This window comes from Bison bison, unplaced genomic scaffold (genome assembly GCF_000754665.1).
Source record: "Bison bison bison isolate TAMUID 2011002044 unplaced genomic scaffold, Bison_UMD1.0 scf7180017864381, whole genome shotgun sequence".
Lineage (NCBI taxonomy): Eukaryota > Metazoa > Chordata > Mammalia > Artiodactyla > Bovidae > Bison > Bison bison.
Genome location: NW_011494953.1, coordinates 1,995,104 through 1,995,851, shown reverse-complemented (window position 1 = coordinate 1,995,851; position 748 = coordinate 1,995,104).

The window sequence follows — 748 nt, the reverse complement described above, 5'->3', positions numbered from 1 at the left end:
ACTCCCCATCCCCAGTCCCCAGTCCCCCGTCACATCCTCTTCTCTTTAGCTTGGGGTCACTGGCCCTAGTTCCTTGTGCCTAGAGAGGGGATAGAGCAGCAAGAGGGAGAGAGAGACACCACCACCTGGATAAGGAGCAGACTCCAAGAAGCAGTTGCACTTTCCAGCCCCACCCATGAAGTGGCCTTATCACTGCGGTTTGGCAATTGGTGTTGGTTATTCAAAAAAGCAAGAGAGTTCCAGAAATCATCTATTTCTGCTTTATTGACTATGCCAAAGCCTTTGACTCTGTGGATCACAATAAACTAAGGAAAATTCTGAAAGAGATGGGAATAACAGACCACCCGATGTGCCTCTTGAGAAACCTATATGCAGGTCAGGAAGCAACAGTTAGAACTGGACATGGAACAACAGACTGGTTCCAAATCGGAAAAGGAGTATGTCAAGGCTGCATATTGTCACCCTGCTTATTTAACTTCTATGCAGAGTACATCATGAGAAACGTTGGGCTGGAAGAAGCACAAGCTGGAATCAAGATTGCCGGGAGAAACATCAATAACCTCAGATATGCAGATGACACCACCCTTATGGCAGAAAGTGAAGAGGAACTTGATGAAAGTGAAAGAAGAGAGTGAAAAAGTTGGCTTACAGCTCAACATTCAGAAAATGAAGATCATGGTGTCTGGTCCCATCACTTCATGGCAAATAGATGGGGAAACAGTGGAAACAGTGGCAGACTATTTTTTGG